Here is a 27,841-nt window from a genome sequence, read left to right as displayed (position 1 = left end):
AATGGAGAGACGTCTACAGACGTTAAAGTAACCTCTGGCGTGCCACAGGGGAGTGTTATGGAACCATTGCTTTTCACAATATATATAAATGACCTAGTAGATAGTGTAGGAAATTCCATGCGGCTTTTCGGGGGTGATGCTGTAGTATACACAGAAGTTGCAGCATTAGAAAATTGTAGCAAAATGCAGGAAGATCTGCAGCGGATAGGCACTTGGTGTAGGGAGTGGCACCTGATCCTTAACATAGACAAATGTAATGTATTGCGAATACATAGAAAGAAGGATCCTTTATTGTATGATTATATGATAGCGGAACAAACACTGGGAGCAGTTACTTCTGTTAAATATCTGGGAGTATGCGTGCGGAACGATTTGAAATTAATTGTTGGTAAGGCGGATACCAGGTTGAGATTCATTGGGAGAGTCCTTAGAAAATGTAGTCCATCAACAAAGGAGGTGACATACAAAACACTCGTTCGACCTATACTTGAGTATTGCTCATCAGTGTGGGATCCGTACCAGATAGGGTTGACGGAGGAGATAGAGAAGAGCCAAAGAAGAGCGGCTCGTTTCGTCACAGGGTTATTTGGTAACCGTGATAGCGTTACGGAAATGGTTAGCCAACTCAAGTGGCAGACTCTGCAAGAGAGGCGCTCTGCATCGCGGTGAAGCTTGCTCGCCAGGTTTCGAGAGGGTGCGTTTCTGGATGAAGTATCGAATATACTGCTTCCCCCTACTTATACCTCCCGTGGAGATCACGAATGTAAAATTAGAGAGATTCGAGCGCGCACGGAGGCTTTCAGACAGTCGTTCTTCCCGTGAACCATACGCGACTGGAACAGGAAAGGGAGGTAATGACAGTGGCACGTAAAGTGCCCTCCGCCACACACCGTTGGGTGGCTTGCGGGATATGAATGTAGATGTAGATGTAGAATGTGGTGCTACAGAAGAATGATGAAGATTAGATGGGTAGATCACGTAATTAATGAGGAGGTATTGAATAGAATTGGGGAGAAGAGGAACTTGTGGCACAACTTGACTAGAAGAAGGGATCGGTTGGTAGGACATGTTCTGAGACATCGAGGGATCACCAATTTAGTATTGGATGGCAGCGTTGAGGGAAAAAACCGTAGAAGGAGATCAAGGGATGAATACACTAAGCAGATTCAGAAGGATGTAGGCTGCAGGGCTGAAGTAGGTACTGGGAGATGAAGAAGCTTACACAGGATAAAGTAGCACGGAGAGCTGCATCAAACCAGTCTCAGGACTGAAGACCACAACAACAACAACATCTACCAGCGCTCTCTCGTTTGATAAGTCACAGCATCTTTGTTTTTTATATATATATTTCCCATTTGGAATGTTTCTTTCTGTTATATATATATATATATATATATATATATATATATATATATATATATATATATATATATATATATATACAAATCAGTTGGTTTCTTCAATGGAGTAGAAGGAGTTGGCCACAAAAAAATCCTTTAGGCTTCTCTTAAACTGAATTTCATTGGTTGTTGAGCTTTTTATGGCTGCTGGCAAGTTATTGAAAATGTGTGTTCCTGAATGGTGCACACCTTTCTGTACAAGACTAAATAACTTTAATTTCTTGTGAAGATCATTCTTATTTCTAGTATTGATTCCATGAACTGAGCTCTTAGTTTGAACAAGTGATATATTTTTAATGACAAATTTCATTAAGAAGTAAATATGAGGGGAAGCAGTAGTTAGTATACCTAGTTCCCTAAACAGGCTTCTGCAGGGTGTTCTTGAGTTCACACGACATATAACTCTTACTGCACGTTTTTGTGCCCGCAAAACTTTAGCTTGGCTTGATGAGTTACCCCAAAAAATAATCCCATATGACATTATGGAATGAAAGTAAGCATAGTATACCAGCTTCTTTATTTTTATATCCCCTATGTCTGACTCAATTCGCATTACAAATAAAGATTTGTTAATACGCTTCAGCAGTTCTGTGGTGTGCTCCTCCCAGTTGAATTTATCATTAAGCTGTAATCCCAAGAATTTAACACTGTCCACTTCTTCTATTTTCTTGTCATCGTATGTTAGACATATACTCAAGGGACACATGTTGTGAACTGCATGTAGTGTGTTTTTTCAAAGTTTAGTGACAAATAATTGGCTAGGAACCAGTGATAAATATCTGCAAATATTTTATTGGCTGATCTTTTTATAAAACTACACTTGATTTGCTATTTATTGCAATGTTTGTATCATCAGCAAACAAAACGAACTTGCCATCTGGTAATGTTACTGATGAAACATATTTGATATACACAAGAAAAAGTAAAGGCCCAAAAATGGAACTTTGTGGGATCCCTCATGTAATTAGATCCCAGTTGGATGATGCCTGATAGCTTGTTACATGTCTTTTTCCTAATAACACCCTTTGTTTCCTGCCAGAGATATAAGATTTGAACCATTTTGCAGCATTTCCTGTTGCGCTATAATATTCTAATTTACTTAAAGGGATATTGTGATTTACACAGTCAAATGCGCTTGACAGATCATAAAATATACCAGTTGCCTGCAATTTTTTGTCTAATGAATTAAGCACATTTTTTTAACTGTAAGTGTAGATAGCCTTTTCAATATCAGAACCCTTTAGAAATCCAAACTGTGACTTTAACAGAATTTTATTTGAGATAAGGTGGTTATAAAGCTGGTTATACATTACGTTTTCTAAAATTTTTGAGAATGCCGGCAACAGTGAAATTTGATGCTATTTCTTTATCTCCCTTCTTAAACAGTGGCTTAACTTAGGCATATTCCAACCATTCAGGAATTATTCCACTGATAAACGACTTGTTACACAGATGGCTTAATGTGTTACTTAGCTGAGAATCACATTTTTAATTAACTTTGTTGATATTTCATCATACCCATTAGATGTTTTTGATTTTACAGATTTTATGATGGACATTATTTCTGCTCGGGCAGTGAGGGTCAAATTCATATTATGGAAGTTACTTAAAATGTCTGGTCTGAAGTATTCCATACCAGCATCTACCGAAATGTTTGTTAAAAAGTTCTGCAACACTATACACGTGTCACCAATGTATCATTTACTCTTAATGATATTTGTTCCTCTTCCTGTCTGGTTCTACCGGTCTCTGCCTTCACTATGTCCCATATTGTCTTTCTTTTGTTATCTGATATGACTATCTTTTCCTTGTAATATATTTGCTTTGACGTCCATATTACAGTCTTTAATATTTTGCAGTATTTCTTGTAATGTGCTGCAGCATCAACATCAGAGCTGTTTCGGATTGACAGATACAGTTTTCTTTCTTTTTTTCTACAAGATACCCCTATTCCTTGAGTAATCCATGGCTTCTTTGTAGACTTTGCTCTAACCTTGGTAAGTTTTGGGGAAACAGTGTTCGAATAAGGTAAGCACTTTATTAGCAAAAGTGTTATATTTTTCATTCATGCCATGAGCACTGTAAACATCAGTCCAGTGAATGTCTCTGAGGAGTCCCTAAACTAATCAATTTTTGGCTTATTGATTACCATCTTGAGTTCAGATTTAACAGATTTTATATCCTCTTCAGTATTAACATTTTAAAGAAGAAACTGCATGTCATGGTCTGAGAGGCCATTAACTATTGGTTTTGTAATATAATTTTGTTCATTGGACTTTTCTATAAAGATATTATCAATGGCTGTTTGTGAGCAATTGGCTACCCTAGCGGGGAACCTCTCAGTGGGAATTATATTGAATGATAATGTTACTAACTCAGATAAGTTCTTATTGGGAGAATCTTTAAGGCACTCTACGTTGAAATCACCTGCAACCATTATTTCTTTGTTTTTGGTTGTTAAATGGGCCAGTACAGCTTTAAGGTGGTTTTTCTGTTGCACCTGCTTCCAATATGTTTTAGGCAAAATTTATGAATGTCTATGTTCTTAAATTGATGAGAGTTCCTGATCAATGTGGCAACTCCTCCTTCTCCATTTCTCATCTACAAAAGTGAGATGCCAACCTAAACCCTGTAACACTTAAAAGTTCTATACCAGTGGTTACATGATGTTCAGAGAGGCAGATTATGTCATCTGGGTTTGAAGACTGTAATTCATCTATGCAGATAGTTAATTCATTAATTTTATTTCTCAATCCTCGAATATTTTGATTCAATAAAGATAGCTCTGACATTTCACATTGACTGAGTTAAAATTGAGTAGAGTTAAAATATCTGATGACTGCTGAAAATTCTTAACCAATAGCTGTTTATGCTGATGTAATAAGCTAGAGTTATGTCTTTTTGGTTTCTTTCTCAAACTGAAGTTTTGTCTCAGTTCTAACCTCTCTTAAAATTTGCTTTCTTTCTGCCCTCCCTACCCTAAAAAAGGGTCTTTTCTGAACCCTATAACCACTGGTATTTTACCACTCATGACAGTGCCTCCCCTCTTTAACTTTCCTGCTATTTCCCCAGCCAATTTACCCTTCCCCTTCCTGTTGAGGTGAAGGTCATGCCTAGTATAGTCCCACCTATTGAGAGAATCAACAGGAACCACACCAATGTGTGACCCTGCACCCGACATAAGCAGATGTTCCAGCTCCAAATTAACTCTCTTGACAGAAGAGTTCTAGTAAGGTCGGTCATGGCGCCCAAGAACAGATACAAACTCAACACTAGCATGCTTCGATGCTGATGCAATATTATCCAGGTCACACTCTATACTGTACTCAGGATCTCTGTCAATATTGTTACCTGACCCACCCACTATAACCACAGTGTCTTCCTTACTGAAATCTTTGCAAAGTGATCCTAAATCCTCTGTCACCTGCTCCAGACCAGTACTAAGTTTAAAAACATTGGTGACCTGGTATTCTGATCCTAGTTCATCCTGCAAAAGTTGGCCAACACCGCTTCCATGGGAACTACCTAACACCAACACTTTCTTTCTCTTTACTGATTTTCCTACATTCTTACTTTTCAATTTGCTGCTGAAAGTTTGTTGTGCACTGTCTACACCTGCAACTGCTTGAGGCTCACCAGCTTCTAACTGAAACAACAGGTCAAATCTATTTTCCACATTCACCACGAAGCTGTCAGACAAAATTCTAGGCCTGTTCCTCCTGTTGCCTGTTGCCACTTCCTCTCTTTACCCTTCTCCCTCCTTAACCTGTCAAGATCTCCCCTGGCCTTGTCTAACTCAGCCTTAAGGACGGCAATTTTCCCCTCCTGTTCTAGTATCTTCCTATCTCTACTACAAATCCTACAAAACCACTGATGAGTCTCTAAACGTAATAGTTTATTAAGAATAAGTAAGTTAAATTACAGATAAACCTGAAAATATGGTTCCACAAATTTGGCCTATACGCAACTCGGTGCAAACAAAAACAACAGTGCAAAGTTTCTAAAACAACAATTTAGACTTTACGCTACTTTATGGAAATGCTAGTTAAATAATGAAGAGGTATGCTAAGTTAAATTGTTGGAGAGAGCAAGGAGCAACTAAACGAAATTCTATGTATTTACTGAAGCAAAACGTAAACAGAAAATACGACTGTACGATCTTGTCGCGGTTTCTGCTATATTACGTAAAGAAAAATGAAACCTTCAATAGTGCACTTATAAGGCACACTAATACACCTATTTACCACGTAATTAGTACTAAACTATATGTTTTATAATCTACAATGACTTATCTTTATGAGAACACCAAAACTCGCGCTAGTCGCCTGGCTGCAGGGCTTCCAACTTCCCTAATATCACTGAAACTCTGGATAATTTGGGTCAGTGTCGGTACTTCACGACCTTGGACCTTCGAAGAGGGTACCACCTGTTGGAGGTCGCCCTGGAAGACCGACCGAAGATAGCTTTTTCAACACCTACAGGTCGTTTTCAGTATCGGCGAATGCCTTTTGGACTCAAAAATGCTCCGGCAACCTTCCAACGGTTACTAGATAGTGTGTTACGAGGGCTGAAACCTGATCAGTGTATGGTATATTTGGACGACATAATTGTTTTCTCAAAGAATGTGCAAGAAAACGTGCGTCGTTTGCGCGAATTTTTCGATCTTCTGAAAGCTGCGCAGTTAACTCTTCATCTGGAAACATGTCATTTTTTGTTGCAAGAAGTCCGTTATTTAGGTCATATTATAGGACAGGAGGGTGTCCGCACGGATCCAAAACTTTTAGAGGCGGTAACGAATTTTCCGACACCTACAAAAGTAAAAGAGCTGCAGTCTTATTTAGGTCTCGCCAATTTTTACAGGAGATATATTCCAAAATTTGCGGGAATGGCAAGGCCCCTCACGCAGTTGTTGAAGAAGGGGTCAAAATTTTACTTGTCAGCAGAACACAAAGAGGCTTTTCAAAAGTTAAAAATTTGTTAACATCTATTCCGTTTTTGGCTTTTCCAGATTTTAGTAAACAGTTTATATTATCTTGTGGCTCTAGCAACTTTCCTTTGGGCATTGTATTATCTCAGGAAATAGATGGGCAGTAACACCCAATAGCATATGCTTCCAGACAGCTAAACAATGCAGAAAAAAATTATTTCAAGGTGATTACTGACCATGCAGCACTTAAGCGGTTGTTAGGGCTTAAAGACCCAACTAGTAGATTAACTTCGTGGGCTTTGCGTCTTAGTGAGTATGATTTTGAAACGATTCAACAACTGGATAAATCGCACGGAAATGCGGATGGTCTGAGTCGTAAAGTACGCGCCATGTAATGCACAGGAATAAATGAGAACAAATTGCACAAACCCCGGACACAGATTGTCAACGATTTACCTTGCAGTGACAGTTCATGGTGGAAGACTGGATATTGTACCATAAAACTAGGAACCGTCCACGCAAAGTCGTACCAGAAAAATTGCGAAGCGAAATTTTAAGGCAAGCACATGATTCAATGTTTTCTCGTCATTTGGGTCGAAAAGCAACAAAAAGGATGGTAGCACAGAGTTATTGGTGGTCAACACGTAGGCAAGATGTCGATCAGTACATAAAGAATTCCATTCCGTGTGCTCAACGGGCGGAATTGAGTCATCAGAAAATTGTGTTGCAACGACTACCGAAAGTGGATAGACCTCTCCAATTACTTGGCGTAGACGTCTTAGGACCGTTTGTGCAAATACCAGCGGGTAATCACTATTTTTTAACAATAATAGATCATTTTTCGCAGTATGTGTCTATGACAGCTATTCTGGACCAGCGAGCCGAAACAGTGGCTCACGCCTTGGTACATCAATGGATATTGAAATTCGGAACACCTGAAACTATAATTACAGATCAAGGGACAAACTTTATGTCCGATTTGATGAAACAGTTATGCAAGTTGTTGCGTGTAAAGAAATTGAGAATGAGTCGGACAGAGAGAGTTCATTGTACAATAACTAAGATGTTAAGTTATTATGCAAATTCGCAACACAACAGTTGGGATATCCTATTGGCGTTTGTAACCATGGCATATAACTCAAAAGTGCATGAAAGTACAGGTTTGTCTCCGTATGAAGTACTGTTCGGTCCGAAGATGCCATCTCCATTTGAATTGTTCAAGACCCCACCAGGAACCGATATTTCGGCTGTTAAGGATTTATCCACAAAGTTGAAAACAATCTGGCGGCAGGTGAAAAAAATGAACATTAAGCCGCTAGAGAGACAGGACAAAGTTCACAATTGAAAGATGGCTTTACCCAAATATAATGTAGGACAATGGCTGATGCCTAATCCATATGTACCAAAAGGCAAAACGAAAAACATTGTATCCTGTTATCAAGGTCCTTTCCAGGTGATCGAGATGAAATCGCCGGTGAATGAAAAATTACAGCTTCCAACTCGGCCCTACTATTGTGCATGTGAGCCGGATTAACCCTTTCAAGGGGAATTTTGAGGAACTTCCTTCATTGTCTGCAGTAACTTCTAGTGGAGAGAAAGATGAATCTAAGAAAAAGAATAAGAAAGGAGTAGATAAACAAGAGAACCAAGTTAATTGTGGAAGCGATCAGACATGCTACTATGCCCTTAGGCCACCCGTAAAAAGGAAGAGCTAATGTGAGTGGTTTTTCTTTTGTTTCTCAGAAGGTGTGACGTTCTGGTAAGACCAACAATTCCAGCGTCATGGGTTGTGCTGAAGAGGGAAGGTGTGCACTATCTCTCAGCATAGTTATTCTGTTTTGCTGTTGCAACTTAGCTGAAGGCTTGAAGGTACGTCCTATATCAAGTGGTGTTTTGTTCTCGTGACAAGCGGACATAATTATGTCCAGACATCAATGGACCTTAAGGGTGGACTGTAATATTTGGGCGGTTGAAGACGAATCTGTATGATTCTTGAGTTTCTCCCGGCGTATTTGATAATCAAAATATCCACGGGTGTACTGCCGGTCTACAGTGTCCAACGGGGCACGATATTTCAGCGATCATACATGTCGCCATCATCAGGTGAACTGACGGACTGAGCTCCTGTGAACGTGCCGGCACGGAGATCCGTACGCTATGGCTGCTCAGGGGGAACTGGGTTCGGACGTGGCGGCGGCCGATTTAAATACCCTCCGCCCGCGGCGCAATCCCTCCGCCAGCCGCGCCCCGCGCCGCGGTCGCACGGTGGAACAGATTGCGACGGCGTCTGAGATGACGTCGGTGTGATGGCTCTGTCCCCCGTGGTCGTCACAACTATACATTTGCTCGATTTACTTTTGGTTAACCCAATCGCTGGTTTCCAAGCCTTGCTGACATTATAGCCACAGTCACGGTTTATGAGGTCATCATTGGTGCGAATTTCGATGGCCTCTCTAACAATGTTGTCCCAGTATCTCGACGTCTGTACCAGAATCCTCGTGCGTTCATACTCCATAGCGTGATTATCTGACAAACAATGTTCAGCGACCGCCGACTTGCTCGGAAATATCAGTCGAGTGTGCCTCTGGTGTTCACGGCATCGATCCTCGACGGTACGCATCGTCTGACCAATATACGACTTGCCACATTGACACGGAATCTGGTACACGCTGGCCTTCCTCAAACCGAGGTCATCTTTCGCTCTCCCCACCAGTGCACGAGTTTTATTCGGAGGACAAAACACAGTTCCGACCTGCTGTTTCTTCAAAATGCGGGCGATTTTCCCCGAGAGTGCGCCAGTATGTGGAATAAACGCAGTGCCTACCTCCTCCCTCGTGATTTCATCCATCTCCACAGGTTGTGCTGTAGTGGTTGCGTGGAGAGCACGTTGGATCTGCCACTCTGAGTACCCATTTTTTCGAAATGCAGTTCTCAGATGTTCCAATTCCTGGGGTAGACTCTGTGTGTCAGAGATAGTGCGCACCCTATGTACTAGAGTTTTAAGTACCCCATTCCTCTGTGTAGGGTGGTGGCAGCTGTCTGAGTGCAAATACAGATCAGTGTGCGTTGTCTTCCAATACACCCCATGACTTAGGAAGCCTTCAGCCCCCCTCTTGACCAAGCCGTCAAGGAAAGGTGAAACGTCCCCTTAGAAAAATTTATACACGACTGGTCTATGTGAAACGTCCTCTTTGAACAATTATACACGAATGTGCTTAAACTGACACACAATATCTTTAGCGCAACGCAATCTGACTTCCAAAAATCCCTACGAAAGAATGGCCCTGACTATCATTAACCACTACGTTTCACAAATCACTTATCTCACAAAAATCTTCGTTGCTCAAGCTACTGCAATAGAGCGAGCGCCACTACTGCCAGCTAAATAAAAGATTCAAACTACTGAAGGCACTAACTACTGATAGGCATAGTTAGCAAATGAAAGGTTTTAATAGAGAACAAACAATGTATTTACCTCACTAGTCATAATATATATAGCAGTTCATGACACCAATTCTTACAAATTTCAAAACTCCACCATCTCTCTCCCCACGTCCACCACCGCTGGCGGCTCACCTCCAACTATGCAACGCTACGCGCTGTTAGCACCCAGCTGCCGCTGCCCAACACTACAATGGCAGACAACAATGCAAACTAAACACACACTGCGCACAGCACAGCCAGTGATTTTTCATACCGAGCGCTAAGCGGCGTTACCAATAAGAAAACCTAAACAGCCTACTTACAAAGGTAATTTACCATCCGTTTCAGTTTCCATAGTGAATTTGATGTTGGGGTGTATGGAGTTTAGATGTGTAAGGAAGTCAAGGAGTTTATACATACCACAAGGCCAGATGACGAACGTGTCGACCACGTAACGGAAAAAGCAAGTAGGTTTCCATTCGGATAACGACAGGGCTTCCTCGAAGTTCTCCCTGTACAAATTCACTACCACCGGTGAGAGTGGGCTACACATGGCGACTCCCTCAGTTTGTTCGTAGTATTTTTCATTAAAAAGAAAATACGTGGAATTCAAGACATGCCTAAAAAGTTCAGTGATCTTCTCGTCAAACTTCTGACTAATCAATTCTAGTGACTCTCGCAGGGTTACCCTCGTAAATAAGGCGTAAATAAGGAAACGACGTCAAAACTCACCATGATATCTGACTCATCCAACCTCAAGCTATCAAGGCGTTTAACAAAATCCACGGAATTACGGATGTGATGAGGGCATTTACCCACATAAGTACTTAATATTCCCGTCAGGTATTTGGCCAACAAATATGTAAGTGCCCTGATGTTGCTGACAGTGGGGCGTAATGGTGAATCTTCGGGAGTCCATATAGTCTAGGCGGTATCGGACCTTAGGGTAACAATTTCTTAGCGTCACCCTCCGGTAAATCTGCGTCCTTGAGAAGCGACCTCGTTCTCCACCTTTGTAGGGTCAACGCTGATCTTCCGGTAGGAATCGTCATTTAGCAGGCTCTGCATCTTGTCAGTGTAGTCCTTATGGGAGACAACAACTGTAGCATTGCCTTTGTCAGCCGGTAAGACAACAATTTCAGAGCGCTCCCTCAGATCATGAATGGCCGCCCTCTCTTTACTTATGATATTTGACTTCATCGGCTTGGATTTCGTCAACGCACGACAAGTTTCACGACGTATTTCCTCAGCTGATTCAGGCGGGAGACGAGCTGCAACCTGTTCAACAGCACTAACAATTTCTGCGACCGGAGTGAACTTGGGGGTGGGAGCGAATTTGAGACTTTTCTGCAAAACCGAGACCGCATCATCACTCAACACCATGCCACTCAGATTGATGACAGTCTTGCACGGAACCTGCAGAGATGGTTTGTCAAGGAGACGTGAGAACTTGGTTGTTTGACGTCCCGTTACCTTCTTATGGGCGGAATCACCTGCAACCCAGGTGACACCATCAATCCAATCCCAGGAAAAAGAAGTGAAATTACTAGCCTGTTGCAAATGTAGTTTGAGTAATTCCTGTGAAATAAACTCAAGGCTCCGGCGGGTGAATTGCACTCTCTCACGTACCAATGCGAGGCTGGCTCGTTTCTTGATTCTCTTAGCTGCTGCAGAATCGATGTGATGCATAACCTTAGCAAAATTTGGAACAACATTCTCGGAATGACATCTCTTTAGAAAGGCAAGAGTACTTTGAAAAGTTGCGCCACCGTAGATGTCGTTTGCTAAGTTCACAGGAGCTCAGTCCGTCAGTTCATCTGATGATGGCGACATGTATGATCGCGAAATATTGTGCCCGTTGGACACTGTAGACCGGCAGTACACCCGTGGATATTTTGATTCTGAAGTCTGTAAATTAGAGGATACATTTGGTGAACTTCATTGCACGGTGGCTAATCAGTCAAGGTTTAATGACACACAGGCGGAATATCAGCTACTTCGGTCAGCTTTTGCACGCTTACAAGCTCAGTTGCGGCAAACTGCAGGGTTAATCCTGTACTTCCGAAGGAAAAGAGGATGGTTAGACGCAGGTGGCCGTATCCTAAAAACTGTTTTTGGGACCGCTGACGTGCAAGATATTAAAAATATTAATGAAACGCTACGGCAGGTTTAGGATAATGTGAATAGCAACCAGGGAATGCTAGATCTTCACACAACCCAATTAGAGAGTTTGGAGAAAGATGTAGTTAATAATACGAGCCAATTGCGAGCTTTGACCGCGACCTTGATGTCCCACATTAAGGCCACAGCCGACACAACCAATCACGGCTTGGGTATAATCAAGTACCGGTTGGATAACATCGATTCACAGCTCATAACCGGTAAGCTGCTCCGTTTTCTTGCTGATAGCATTACGGAAGCACGCATAGAAGCTACAGAACTACAGGAGGCTTTGTTGCACGCATTGCGCGGGCACCTAACCCTAGTACTGTTACCTTGGGAACAACTTCGGGAAGGATTATAGAAAGTTCAATCGGAATTACCCGCGTCCCTGGAGCTACTGACGACATTAACAGACGAACACTTATCTCAGTACTACAAAAGGGCCACTGTTATCAGTACGCAGACGGGTACCCTGCTTAGAATTCATATCATAATACCATTAACATGTAAGGATTGTAAATTTGAATGTTACGCCTTGCATACGTATCCAGTGAAGTGGGAAAATTGGCAGAAATTCGTACAATTAACCGTACAGGAAATACTTTCAGTGGCAAGCTCGTGTGTTCCTCACTGCACAAGACTTGCAGCGTGGTAGAACAGATCCAGTTACCATCTGCCCCGCAAAATTGTTATACACTGTTCCCAAATCTTGTGAGTATTCTCTATTCCGCTCTCAAGAACCAGTTGCAGAGTGCCCTAAGCAAATTATAGCAGGCATGGTGCAGCTCTTTCAGCACGTGGGTCCACATTGGGTATTTTCAATAATGGAAAACACAGTCGTTATTTGCGTTTGTTACGAGCAGGGTAAGCAAGGGAGTACGTAAAGGCTAGAATTGCAGGCGCAGGTACTGTTAATTAACGGCACACAGTGTGACATTTCAGGGCCAACTTTCCGTTTACCAGCCATGATTACTGGAGCTACAATCATGAACATAACACGCACATTGTTCTATGTACCCGACCAACCGATGCAATTCGTCACGAAAGAAAATCTCACTCTTTTGAATAGCACATTAGACCCGACTTTGCTCGCCTCTTTGGACCAGCAGCTCAGGATGGACGTATAACTATGGAACACGTTTTTCAACGAGTGCATGAGTACCGTAAGGAACATAAGCAATGCTTACTAGTTATTGGATCATCAACCACCGCCACATGTATTTTTATCTTTGTCGTAGCGTTAGTGTACTATCGGCTCAAGAGGAAGGTAGCCCCAATCCCGCCCCTTCCAACCTTTAACCTAAGGGTCCAGACAACATCACTGAACAGTTGTGAGGCACTGCAGCGGAACACTGATTAATGTTTGTGAACAAAGATTAGACTGAGGATAGAAGTAAATGAACACGGTGTAAATAGTGAATCAATCGCACTTTGTGGTGTTTGTGAAGTGAACTGTAGTTGTTTTGACTTTTTGGTTGAATTCGGGGACGGATTCTTTTCGTACGAGGGAGGAACTGTAGAGGACAAGGGTTTATTTTTAGGAAATATGGTGCGAAATTGTGATTTAGTGTGTTTCAGTGTGCGATGCGCCAGCCTCATGGCAGACGGTGGACGAAGGCCGGCCAGCGCGTTCTGCAGGTGACACAGTTATGCAACGAGCGTAAGTATGTGTGTACGTGTGCAGCAGCCATCAACAGCCAGAATGGAGCAGTAGCATAATTACGCGGGTGCGGGCCGCGTGTGGCGCGGTTCCGTTCGCCAACTCATTGAGAACCTTCTAATAAACACAGCGCCGCGTAACCAGCAGATTCAACAGCGGTCTGCACTATTTAAGGGCATCAGAGGTGGGCGTCAGCATTCGATTCGACTGATTGGGCGTTCAGTCGCTGTTACGTCGTCGTCATCAGTGACGCTCTCCCCGAGGACCTGCCAGCAGAGGGCGTTGCCCGCTGCTGCACCGGCGTCGACACGAGGCGCCGCATCTGCAGGAGGCGCGCTGGGCCGGGCCTCGTGCTGCTAACCTCCTACCGGCTGCGCAGCCGCTGACTGAGCACAGCGTCACGTTCCGCAGGCTGCGTGCATCAGCACATCTCCACCATGGCACGAGCAGTGGGGCTGAGCTACCAGAAAATGTTTTGGAAGAACCAACAATAAAGAAGAAGACTGCTGAAAACAGCCACCTTCTTCTACCCAGCCACGCCCTACAATCCCGACCACGTCACCCGCTCCGGTCATCCTATTACACATCGCATGCTAGAATAAATTCTTCTGGAAATCTGGAAACACAAGAATCAGACTTGATGTTAACACTTCTTACAGTCGGTCAAACGCTTTCTGACACTCTTCTGTCCACTAGAATTTCACACCCTTCTGTAACAATCTCGTTAATGGCTGTGCTAAATCTGCAAAACACTTCACGAACTTTCGATAAAAATTGCTAATTCCGACGAATGGTTGCACTTTCTTAAGTGTTCTCTGCTCCTGAAAATCCCTTACAGCCTGGACCAACCTTGGATCTGTTCGCACTCCGTCCTTGCTGATGATATGACCTAAATATTTCACCTCTTCCAATGCAAAATGACTCTTCTCCAGGCTCAACGTCAAACGAGCTGCTCCTAACCTCATAAAAATTTCCCTTAACCACTGTCAATCCTGCTCCATACTACTTGGAAATACTATAATGTCATCCTAATAGACAAGACACTGCCATGGTTTCAAACCCCTTAACACACTGTCTAGCAACCTCTGAAACATTGCCAGAACGTTTTTCAAACCGAATGGCATTCTGATGTCCTGGTAATGGCCTCCAGGAGTAGAGAAAGCAGTTTTTAGACGAACCTCTGGAGCCACCTCTAACTGATCATAACCACTTTTCAAATTCATCGTAGAAAAGTACCAGCACTGTCGTGAGTGATCCAAAGTCTCTTATATGTTTGGAATGGGGTATTCATTCGTTATTGTCTTATTATTGGGGTATTGGTAGTCACAACAGAACCTGTATTTCTTAGTTCCATCCATAGATTTTTTAGGCACAATGACAATGCCCGTTTCCCAGAAACTATTACTATGCTCTATAATACCGTCTGCAAGCTGCTGATCAATGAAATCCTTCACAATCAGCTGCAAATACCTCAGTATTCTGTATGGTTTACAGTAAGCAGGTGCTTTGTTCCCTGTTGGTATCCTATGTTGAACTAATAGATTTCTGGTAATGGCCCTCGCGGAAGAAACAAGTCCTTAAATTCCCACAACAATTCTTCCATATGCTCTTTTTCTCCTCCTTTCAAATGTTTGACTTTGTTACGCTATGCAGTTCTATCGGCAGTTAGTGGCTGACAGCTACGCCTACCTCTCGAACACCAGTGTTTGTCATCTGGTACATCCAAATTCACTACTACAACTCCTTTTCCCAAATTCGCGTCTACAGCGCTAAAATTATCCACGTTCAAGGGGGCTACTCGCCTGTCGTTTCCCTCTTGTACACTTACAATACTACGTTTCACAAAACAACCTGTTGGATCCAAAACTTCATTATCCTCCAATGGTTCAGTAACACATACCATACCTATTGGTAGACTTGACTCTACACTTACCCAAATCAACTTCCCAGTGCCACTAGACACACACACTCATGCGAATTAAGCCTTAATACTAATGTACACGGCTCAGTTGGTTTGTCCATTACGTTGAATGCCCCTCGCGACAGCTCTGCATCGACAACAGTTTCCCCCAGCTGAAATAACATTCCACCAAGTTCCACAGTTCGTTGTCTAAGGCCAATTTTGGCATAATGTTGAAGCAAGAAATCTACTCCTAGGATCATGTCATAGCCCTCGCCTACCCATGGTACTACCTCCAAGCATGCATCAAATCGGACTTACCCTATGCGAAAGTCAACTGTCACTGACCCCAAAGGTGTGACCTCCTTACCCCCCACTCCACACAACCTATAACGTGGTGGGTCTAACTTCCTTCATCCCATTAAACTCTTAGTAGCCATTGACACTTGCGCCCCTGTGTCCAACAAAATCTTAAACTTTTTAGTTCCTATGGATCCTACCACTGAATATTCCACCTCTGCATACGTATTTGTAGCACTGAAATTAAACAGGAGCTCCCTGAGGTAGGTCTTGGCCCTCTCTGCCTTTTAACGATTGTCCACCTCTACTAACTCCACTTCTCCATCCTCCATTCTGCTGATTTCCACCCCTTCCTCTATTCCTCAGTGACTGGGTACATTGTCCCTGCACATGTACCGTACGACCACACTCATAATATTTTATACCCACTTTAAACACTGTTTGTCTATCACATACCCCGTTGCCACGTCTATTTCTTCACATTGGATTGCCAGCTGATGGCCGAATACAAATCTTTCGGAGTCCCTTCACGCACTTTCCGCACCTTATGCGCCGGTAACTCCCTAAATAATACATCAATTACCCTTTGCTCGGCCTCTTGGAACAGAACACCATTCGCTTCGTCGCTCTGACCAAATTCGTAAGTATACTCGTTAATTTCTCTTATTCTGTCCGCAAATTTCTCCACTGTCTCCCCGTGTCATTGTACTCAACCTCTCCCTAAAGTACCGAGCGCTATTCTGTTTCTTGTACCTCTGTAAAAGCCCCTCTTTCAACTGCTTAAACTGTCCTGCCTTCCTTGAGGCCTGAGAAGACCTTACATATGTCTTTGCTTCACCCGTTAACCAGTCTTGGCTACATGTAACAGCTGTTCATCAGACCAACCATTCATCACAGCTGAAGTTTCCAAGTCCTCCACAAACGAACGCACACCCTCATATGCCTTGCCAGAAAATGGAATAATCAAACTCGTGGCCGCTGGATGAATCTCGTGCTGTGGCACCCTAGACAACGACTGATCAGATGCAGTTTCCTGCTCACTCCTAGATGTTAATTCACTTCTCAACTGCGTATTGTTCGCTGTTGATTATGCTGCCTTTTCCAACAAAATTCGTACTGCATCTGGTTCCGACACACCTTGCGTCCCTGACTCTGCCATTGTGTTGATTTCATTCCCAGTTAGTCCCATTTCAACCTATAAAATCCCACAGAAACAAAACATTTAACTACAAAAATAAACTGACTTCCTACAGTTCAGTATCTCATCTCACGTTTTACGGCATGACGTAATAGGAGGAGATAAATAAAACATCATACTCAACCCAACACAAAAGTAATCAAATGCCATGAAAAAGTATCTTACTGCCCCAAACACACTAACACTTACTCTGACAACGCAAAGAAAGAAAAAGTCAACATACACCACGTTTTGTGAGTAATGCAGGCGGTGGGATCGTACATTGTACTATACAGATCTCACCCGATATTCTGACACCAAATGTAGCCGTCACTGCCAAATGTAGATATTGGCGTGCGGTGGAGGAATGTAGGACGTGGATGGAAACTGTCAGGATGCGTCGTATTAAAACTCGGCCATGATCTTCAAGTGTTTATTATTCCCAGCTACAGTGATGCATTCCTCTCTTACTACGTCACAAGGTCCCACAATGCCGAGGATGCCACTTCGCTGTCTGCAAGACAGGTTAGTGCAGAAGGGCTACCTCAGCGGCCCGTGCAACGTGCTGCGGCGTGCTGGTCGTGTACAGCTCCGGTGTTTTGACGATGTCAGGATGCACCGGCAGCCGACTCGGCAGCCTTCATCTCCGTTGCCTTAGCGTCGCTCGCTGGGAGCCACAGAGCGGCCCAATACGTGCTTCTTTGCCATCGCGGTGACAACAACCACCTGCGATCTGACAGCCTAATCTGTGGCCCGAGCCTCGGGATGCCTCCAGTGTGTATTGGGAGCCAACGAGACTGCCCGCCCTAGCGAGCCGCCGAGTGGCCCACCGCAGGCTGGCTACGGACCCCGCGTTGGCCTCAGAGGGTCGAACCAGCTATCCGCTGAGGACTGGAACGTTGGCGCCCCACCTACTGCTGCGTGTTGCCAGTGGCGAGACATGCCCCACCGTCCAGGAGAGCTGCTACACTTGCATCCCCCTTGTTAGAAAACCGGCATCTATTTGTATGCGGCTGTGGGCCTCTGTTTTGCTAACGCACCACTCTGAGTCATGTAGTCATAACACCTAGATTGGGCAAGTGGGCTCCTTCTGCCTGTAACTTGCGCCATGCAACTGCTGCGTTTACTCTTTTCAGTAGTTCGACGGCCCTGTGAACTCCATTCTACTTCGCAAGCACTGTCAACAGGCCTGGGCCTGGCTGTAACTTGTGCACTCAGAAATATTGCACCGAATCTAACTTTCCTATCTTAAACGGTGGTGCCGCGACAGTGTACACAAATTGACATATCAAACACAGATATGCAAGAATTGGAAACTCTTATAGTAATGAACGTCTGACATTGTTTCTGAAACGTTAGATAAGAGTATGTTCCAACACCTGTTCTGTAACAATATTCCCCTTTCCTGAGGCATTTAGGTTATCTAATAAGTGTGTGAGTTCCGCATTCAAGTGTCATTAAGGAAGTTTAGAGTTCGGGTAGGTAGAATATTCAAATACTTCTCCTACCAACACAGCTTTGGTGTTGATAACTTCATCACGGTCGCGCCAGTAACAGTGGTGTTATCTCGAGTTGTACCACTGATGGAGATACCGCTCTTTCCAAGTCCCATTCTGCACATGACCCTAGGTTTCCCGTATCTGGAAGAGTTGATGATTGCGGTCTGTGATGCAAAGACTGAGTAAATCCAGTGGGTACCGACTTTCTGAAAATGTAGTTGAGGTTCTGGTACTTCCCTCTCGTATCATACCAAGTTCAACTCTTGACAACTGAACTTCGCATCACTGCGTGTCCACTCAATGATTCTGGTAGGAAAAATGATAACGCTTTCTCTTCTGCACTCTTCCAACTACTCTAGTGACGCAATTCACGGCAAATCGTTGAAATTATCTTATGTTCTTACGATGTTCTCAGGGAACTTTGAACCTTTTTTCAATATTAATTTCTGTAACTGAGATCCAGAGGTTCAAAGCTGCCGTACTGACACACATAAAATAAGCATGTAATATCCGGTCTGACGGTTAAATGTAGTTTCAAGTGTTGTAGTGAGCACATGGTCTATGGTCATCGCAGCAGTTCTGAGGACACTGAACTGTGATTTTAATCATAATTTTTCCACCAACGAAACTCTGTGATGCGTTTTCTGTATATAGTTAATACTTCATGTCTGTGAAGATATCCCCAAAGTGGTACTGCGGTGACAAAAAAAGGCCCAAGCGGGGTCTTAAGAAGCCTGAAAAAAACTTAAAATTACTGCAAAAAATCGTGTAAAACTGAAAAGACTGCAAATTCAACAAAATATTTCTAATAACATGTTTACGCTTTTAAGATACAAGTCATAAGCTAAGCATTTTCAAATAATAGCAAATAAGACAAAATGTAAAGCAGATGATTTTATATTGACCTTACATCATGCATACTTATTTGTTGTTCATATGGCTCAAATTGTGTCGAACTATAGAAATAACCTGTCCAAACTTGACTGATCTACAGAATCTGTTTTACATAAGCAGGGAAAGAAGGGAACCAGCAGATAAATCCTGCAGGAGCACAAAAAAGGCAAACACGATAATCTTCAAGAGACTCTGAGAGACAAGTAGGGAAGCAGCTGCCTCCAACCTCCTCGTCAAAAATGTTGGGACACAGAAAGAGAGACATGTGGATGTAGAAGAAATAAGTGGAAATGAAAAATACAGACCAGTGGAGATTGTACGCAGGATCAGGAGGGCAAACTTTAATGTGTAGGTATAATGGAGGGCACATTTTTGACCAATATTTTAAACACATGGATATAGGGGAGAAAATAAGTTGGACCCCCTAGAATTTTTGAGCCACAGAGGACAATATGACAATGGGAAAGGAAGACAAAAGGAGGCAGTGGAAGCGAGACATGAGTGTGTCACTGGGATGTACTGTACATCAGTGGGAGAAAATCAAGACAGTGGGATAGAGACTTACATACACAGTGGAAGTGAGAGGAAGATGCCGAGTATGACAGAGAGAATTCAGAATGTTCTGCATTAAAAGAGCACGAATATGTTAGCATGCCAAAATGTTTGGCGAGTAAAGTGGAACATAGAATGAGGCGGCTCGTACCCCTCTCCTCTGTGCAGATCTTTTAAAGAGGAGGTCACTCGCCTTTTTATGCTCCAGCTGGAGCATCTGTCCACTGGTTTTATTGTACTTAATACTAAAAGAGAAAATACCTATTTTTCTGATATATTTAGATTGTATAATGTGTCTGTACGTTTAAATAAAGTATACAGTTTTTATTATGGGTTATTAAAAACTTTTGACTGGTAGTCATTTCTTCCAAAATTGTACTAATCTGAGTGTGAAGGTACTTGAATAATTACCCTTTACAATGCATGTACAAATCAGTTTACAAAAAGGTATAGGTTCCTTAATATTTCCCCACAAGATGAACTTTACTACACGGAAAAACAAATAAATGTTTGGGTCACCATAAGGTTGTCTATAAAAGCAGTTTACAGCACTTTTTTGCTCTTTAATCTTTCTCCCTGCCTGTTTCCTGTGAAAAACGTATACATGAAAATTTATGTAATCTCTGTCATTTGTACAACCACCACCACAATTGTAAAATTTTATACGAAAATAGTTGCCATGCATAAAATTTGGAATGACTATCATTCGTAGTTTTGCTTTATCAAACCAATGTTCATATAAGCACAACAAAGATGTATTATTCGACTTACTTGCTTTGCAAATAATTTGAATTTTGCTTACCCAGTTTACCAGTGATTGCACATTTTAATGGGAAATCACTATATTCCTATTTATGCCTCACTTCTGCAATTTACCTGTTGCCACTTTTCATCAGGAAATCCGAAACATTGTTACAGTATATGTTATGACGGTCACATTATATCTGTTAGAATAATCCCATTTTTTATCGAACCAAAGTGATAAGGCACACACACACACACACACAAAACACCATGCTGGACACTCTAATCAAGTCGTTATCCTGAAGGAAATCTGTCACAAGATGTGCAAGATGGGAGGCATGAACTGTGGTCCATGAAGATGAATGCCTTGTCAATATGCTGCCAATATGGTCTCACTATCGGTCGGAGGCTGGCATTCACATATTGTACAGCCATTATGGCTCCTTCCATGACCGCCAGTGGCATACGTCGGCCCCACGTAATGCCACTCCAAAACATCAGAGAACCTCCACCTTGCTACACTCGCTGGACTGCGTGTCTAAGGTGTTCACTCTGACGGGTTGCCTCCAAACATGTCTCTGATAATTGTCTGATGGAAGGCATATTCGACAGTAATCAGTGAAGAGAATGTGATGCCCATCCTGAGCGAGCATTTGGCATGTTGTTTGGCCCATTCATACTGTGCTGCATAGTTTCTTTTCTTCGCAGCTTCAGTGAAGAAGATCTCATCAATAAAACACGAAACTTAATTCGAGTGGCAAGGAGCTTATACAGGACTTCAAAAATTGCTATCAGTGGTATAATATACAGCAGGTCAGTAACTTATAAATATGTAAACATGATAAATAGCAATATCAGGGAGCATTGTAATGATCTTGGAGCAATATTTATAGACCCAAACAAGTTCTTGTGTAACAAATGCCTGGGGATAGATGGCCTTCATCTAAACAGGCTAATCTCCAAATTGCTTATTAAAATGTTTATTGATGTATTCCACATCTTAAAAAGTACTAAAAAGGGAAACGAATAAGCAGAGAGGGGGATGCAAAATTACATGTGAGCAAAATAACCTAATAATATCAAAATGCTTACCAAACGAAAATCTACCCATGGTAATAAATAAACCTGGAACCATGTATATTATGCATTACAATATAAATGGTGTAAACTGTAGCTCCTCGAATAGCACATGTAAAATAGATGAATTGCAAATATTTCTGTCTGAATGCAAATTTGTAAAAATTTTATGTCTGAACGAACATTGGTTGACGAAAGACACACTAAAATTTCCAAATAAAATCCAAAACTTCACTCTAGCTGCTAGCTACTGCAGACAAAATAAATCACATGGAGGCTCAGGTAAACTTGTTCATTCTAACCTAACGTTTAAAATAAGGAATGAGTTTGGTCATTTGAATGAGGAATGTAGCTTTGAAAGTTGCTGTGTTGAACTTGTACATCTAGGCATTATTGTAATTTCAATTTATAGAATCCCAGGAAATCAAATAACAAACCACTTCCTATACAAATTAGAAAATATGCTCAAAAGCCTAATTAAAGAAAAAAAGAAGAGAGTAGTAATAGCAGCTGACTTCAACTTCAATGTCTTAAGTGAATGCTATGAAACTGACAAATTCACTGATCTAATAAAAAAATATGGCTTCAAACTAAACTTCTTAGAATACACCAGAGTAATGCCCAGTCAGTAACCAGCTTTGACAAAATTCTGACAAATTATATGTTTGAAGACATTCATAAATTTTGCTTAGATATAGGAATGTCTGATCATAAAGCACTGTTTATTGAACTGGCAAAAACAAATACAGAAAACTCACCTAAAAATAAGCCTAAGTACTTTAAAAGAAATTTCAACTCAGAAAATTTAACTGTATTACAGGACAGATTAAAAAGACAGACTGGCAATGTAACAGTAACACGTCAATTAATGAAAACAAAAATTCCTAAACAGTTTCCTTCTTGTATTCAACGAAACCTTCCCACCTAAGTGTGCCAACATCAAAGTGACCAGTAAACTAACATGGATAACAGAAGGAATAAAAATTTCTAGTGCTAGGAAACGGCAGCTGCACAAAGAGCTGAAATATAACAAAGATCTACCTTTTATTAAATATGTGAAGCATTATAAAAATGTTTTCAAAAATGTTGTAAAGGCAGCAAAACAAGTGTCTAACAGCGAACTAATATCAAATGACAAGAATAAATCAAAAGCAGTGTGGTCTGTTGTTAAATCAGAATTGGTCGTTACAGTTGGCAGCCATGAAATTTCTAAAATTAAGAATGAAAACACCACCATTGGAAATCCTGCTCAAATATCGGAACACTTCAATTAATTCTTTATCAATGTGACAAAATCAAACGTCAAGGTTACAAATTGCAATAAAAATGTATGTCCATATGGGCTTGATCGAAAAATTATACCTCCCATGAAATTTAGAAATATTACAATGAAAGAAATGAAAGATATTATATTATCACTACAAAATAAAAAGCCGGTGGGTTGGAATGGGATACCTGCAAAAATAATTAAGTCAGTGCACAAAGTAATAAGTCCTCCACTAGTTGAATTAATCAACAAATCATTTGTAGAAGGTTGTTTTCCAGAATCAATAAAATACACGGAAATAAAACCACTTCTTAAGAAAGGGTCATAAGGAGATATGGGGAATTATCGTCCTATCTCCCTCCTACCAGTGCTGTTAAAAATTGTTGAGAAAGTAGCTTCTATCCAAATCCAAACCTTTGTTGTATCACAGGGGATTATTTTGTGCAATCAGTTTGGCTTCCAGCAAGGAAAAATACAACAGATGCCATAAATAATTTCATAGAAAAAATTAGCAGAACTCTAGACAAAAAAATCAAAGTAGCTGGAATTTTCTGCGACCTGACAAAGGCTTTCGATTCCATAAATCATTCCTTGCTAATTCACAAACTAGAAAAATATGGGATTAAGGTGCAGTACTTTAGTGGCTTACTTCTTATGTATCTAATAGAAAACAAAGAACAGTCATCTCTTCAAATGGTGTAAACTACCATTCAGAGTGAAAAACAATAACGAAGGGGTCCCGTGAGGTTCGATCCTTGGTCCAATTCTCTTTCTATTGTATGTCAACAACTTACCATTAAACATAAATTCACCATCCGTTCTGTTTGCTGATGACACGTCTGTCTTGATAGAAAACAAAGAAACGATTCCTGATAGAGTCACTGGTACACTAGACAGGCTGAAGCTTAATATATCAAAAACAAACTTGATTTAATTCAGACCCAAACAGTCAAGAGACTAGGAAATTAGTATAAATCATAAAAGTGAAGAATTAAAAGTGCATTCTGACAAATTTCTAGGTCTACACCGCGATAAGAATTTAAACTGGAACACACATATTGAGTACCTGTGCAGCAAACTGGGTAGCTTTGCATATGCTATGCATATATTATCAAGTGCTACTAACATGTCCACTCGCAAAGTTGCATATCTAAGTTACTTTGAATCAGTTATAAGAAATGTCATTAATTTCTGGGGGAGAACCAATAATATAACTCGTGAACTGAAGCTCCAGAAGAAAATTATCAGAAATATGTGCACAGCATAGCAAAGAGAATCATGTCGTCCTTTACTACAGAACTAAAAATTTGGCTGTCCCCTCCCCATACATATATGAGGTAATGATATTTTTATACACAAATCGGAATTGTTCATTAGAAACCAATTTGATCATCTATACAGTACAAGGAATAAAGATAATTTCATGCTTCCTGCACATAGCTGAAATTATATGCTCAGTCCCCACAATATATGGGCATGAAAGTCTAAAACAAACTCGAAGTCAAAAACATTCTAAACATGGAATTAGGAATACTAAAAAAAAGAAGTTACATGAAATTGTTATACACAAATGTTATTACTCATTAGAAGAATTCATGGAAGATGAACTGATAATTTGAGCAGAATCCAACAGCAAATTAGCTTTATATTGAGGAAAAAACCAATTATCCATTATCAAGAAAGATATTTCCCTTTGCTGGAAAATAAGAACATATAGATACTATTACATAGACTAAATATAGTTTTAATAATTTGTATTATATTCTAGTTTGTAATTTTTGATGTGTCTCATGTACCATAATCACATGATTTTTAAGTGTATGTTATGAGACTAATAAATCACAGTTCACAATTCACAAGTTGCAAAGATGGACCTGGCCGTGGATGTTGCGAGTTCAGTTGCACATCATGAAGACTATTGCGCACAGTTTGAGTTGTAACATGACGTCCTGTGACTGGCTGCACAAAAAGCATTATTCACCATGGTGGCGCTGCCGTCAAGGTTCCTCCGAGCCATAATCTGTACGTAGTGGTCATCAGTAGCCCTTGGACGACTTGTGCGAGGCATGTCATCAACAGTTTCTTTCTCTCTGTATCTCCTCCATGTCCGAACAACATTGCTTTGGTTCAGTCTGAGACACCTTGTTGAGAGCCCTTCTTGGAAAAAAGTAACAATGCGGACGTGATCGAACCTTGGTATTGAGTGTCTAGGCATGGTTGAACTACACAAAACATAAGCCGTGTACCTCCTTCGTGGTTGAATGACAGGAACTGATTTCTGTAGGACCCCCTCCATCTTGTAGGCGCTGCTCATGCATGGTTGTTTACATCTTTGAGCGGGTTTAGTGACATCTCTGAACAGTCAAAGGGACTGAGTCTGTGATACAATATCCACAGTCAACATCTGTCTTCAGGAGTTCTGGGAACCAGGGTGACACAAAACATTTATTGATGTGTGTATAAAGTTTCTTTCAAACAGCGAAAGTGAAATGACACAACAAGTAAAGACCAAGATAAATACATCACGTGGCACGACTGGAAGCAAACCAAGGGTTTGGAAGGGTTACTCAGTGACTTGAAACTGAAGGAAAAATTTTGTGTTATGAGAAACATAAAGTAATGTCGTTAAGGAAACAACAGAATAAAAACAGATGAAGCTACCAAATTACCAGAATTAGCTGTAAATGTATTTGAAATTACACTGTTTTTGGTGCTGAAAGACAACACTGCTCAGACAGGCCTGCCTGCTGAGTCCTTTTGAGACAGCTGCTCTGCACTGTTGCATCCGAGAGTGACAACAGTCCCTGAGACCTGCTGGGGAAGCCTGCACAATCGCATCTTTTGTTTTCCTTTTTTTGATATTTCAGTCTCAGTACTGATAGAAAATTAATGTTATTTCGTTACTGATTCTAAACTAGGATTCTGCTCCCATTGCCTCGAATTAAGTTTTTTTATGAGCTTCACTGACCGGCAGTGACAACAAATTCATAATATTTCAGAACTGTTTATAGCCAAGAGCTTTTTCTGTAGACTTCGATTCAGTTTTGTTATATCGAGCTCGAACAGGAAGCACTCACAACAAATTTATGCTGTAGACTAGAATTCATTTCGAGCTTGAACAGGAAATGCAACAAATATATACCATCTCATTACTGATTTTAGCTCGACACTGTTCTGGACTCTAATCCCAATTTAAAAAAATATTTTGTCAGTTCAAAGGGTGCCAAGTATGTCATTGCCAAAATCTTCCATTTGCTTGCTGCAGAGCAATCGAGATACGAATGTTGACAAATCTTGTTAACTGAAATGAGGGTTCCAGCCTAGGTGCAGTTTGGCAACTGGCCTCTAAAGCAATGAGACAGGACAGGCAGCAGCCTGCCCCAATCAGGATGATACTGCACTGAGGGCGCAAGCCACCAGCTATGCAGATGATTGGCTGAGCCAATGTTAAACTGTCGAGGAGCGGCCAGTGTCAGGTTTAAATGCCCACTGACAACACCTGAGTAAGGAAACGGACTGTGATCTTAATCAGAAGATAGAAAGACAGACCAGTCTTTCTGTGACACTGTGTTCACAGTGATCTTATGCGGCAAGAAACCCTAGTAGTTTTTACTGAATTGAAGATATATTATGAATGTTGACATGTAACTAAATAAGTGCAATTTTTTTTAAACATTCCACATCGGAGACAAATGATAACTTTATGTATCCATGGAATATGTATCAAATACACCGACCCGCCAGAACATTATGATCACTTACCTAATAGCTGTATGTCAACTTTTGCCAAGATAACAGTGGGGACATGACATGGCATAGATGCAATGAGGCTATGGTTGGGCACTGGAGGATCTGTACACACGTCACCTAATCCCTGTAAATTCTGGGGAAGGGGTCGACGAGCTCTGACCCACATTTAATCACATGCCAGACTTGTCTGATCATGTTCAAATTTGGCAAGTTAAGGGGCCAGCACATTAACTGCAACTCACCACTGTGTTTCTTGTATCACCTCTCTGGGGGACACCACAGCACTGTCCGTGCTGGGGGAGAGGCTTGCATATCCATGGGAAGCTGAGGGCTGTGCCGAAGGTAGAGGACCTACTGCCGGAAAGGCCTCAGCCAATGGATCAGACTAAGTGTACCCACAACGTCCCCTCTTCCCTATCCACTCCTAGTCCTACCCTATTCCCTGACCCAACCCAAGGTGTGAGACGATCCGTGCTGAGGGGTGTGTGGCACATGGGAAGATGTGTCTCAAACAGAGCCTCAGGGATACCGGGCGACCTCCCTGAGTAATCAGCCTTACACTGCACGGGGTATTCGTGGTGTGGACCTTCTAGATCCCCAAATCTCGTGGGACCAACATGGACATGACTACAGAAAAAGAAAAAGAAACTGAGGGGCAAATTAAGACCTCAGATAACAAACCATTGGAGACTGAACCGATGGAAGGCACTTCCACTACTGAATCAAGGTCTAGACCTGAGGTGCAAGTGCGAACTCTAACCGAGAAGCTAGACCAGATTAAGATCAAAGGCTTGTCTGGGGCCGAAGGAGGAAGCTACTCAGGGAACAGAGGGAAAAGGAAGGAAAAGAATGGCTTCCTAACAACAAATTGGCGGAAGTAAAGCGACTAGAACCCAAGACGCCCAGGAAAAACTGTCTCAGGTTGAAGGGCACATGCAGACCCCCACAACGTCAAAGACAGGTAGTAAGCGGATATGGGAGGGATCAAAGACTCCCTCCTCCCTGTATAAGCGAGTCCAGAAAAAACCGAGGCAAGAAATAGGGAAACAGACCTATAGTACTGCAGTCTCGTTTTTTAGGATGGCAGTTACCCAAGAATGTTATCCAC

The sequence above is a fragment of the Schistocerca gregaria genome, unplaced genomic scaffold (genome assembly GCF_023897955.1).
Source record: "Schistocerca gregaria isolate iqSchGreg1 unplaced genomic scaffold, iqSchGreg1.2 ptg000384l, whole genome shotgun sequence".
Lineage (NCBI taxonomy): Eukaryota > Metazoa > Arthropoda > Insecta > Orthoptera > Acrididae > Schistocerca > Schistocerca gregaria.
Note: the sequence above shows the minus strand (reverse complement) of the source record.